This window comes from Otolemur garnettii, unplaced genomic scaffold, assembly GCF_000181295.1.
Source record: "Otolemur garnettii isolate 467f Iridium unplaced genomic scaffold, OtoGar3 scaffold00049, whole genome shotgun sequence".
NCBI classification, from domain to species: domain Eukaryota; kingdom Metazoa; phylum Chordata; class Mammalia; order Primates; family Galagidae; genus Otolemur; species Otolemur garnettii.
In genome coordinates this window covers 13,103,523-13,103,911 of record NW_003852444.1, presented here as the reverse complement: position 1 = coordinate 13,103,911, position 389 = coordinate 13,103,523, and positions in this window count along the sequence as shown.

Below are 389 nucleotides of genomic sequence, written 5' to 3'. Positions count from 1 at the left end.
GCCCGCAGGACACCCCCTCGGAACGCGCGGCCCACCGGGCTAAGTCATTTTAACAGCCTAAGAAATTGTCTTGTCTTCCCGTTCTTTCTTCTGCTGGCGAGCCAGGTAATTTTAATAAAGCGAAAACTCCCCGATCGTAACTTCTGGGCAGCCTGCCGGCATCGCCGCCCCCCCGTCGCTGGTCCTCCGCCAGCTGGGTGTCCGGCGGAGTCCGAGAAAGTTTTTTTTTAAGGCAAAAAACGCTAATACCTGACATGTCTTTCGATTCATAATTGCGATTGTTAGCTGAGCGGTCTGGAATTACGTTTCGCTCCCGTTCTCCGCTTTCAGATCAAATTGAAAATATCCCCAGTCTGCATCAAAAAAAAAGTTTTCTCATTTAGCACTTC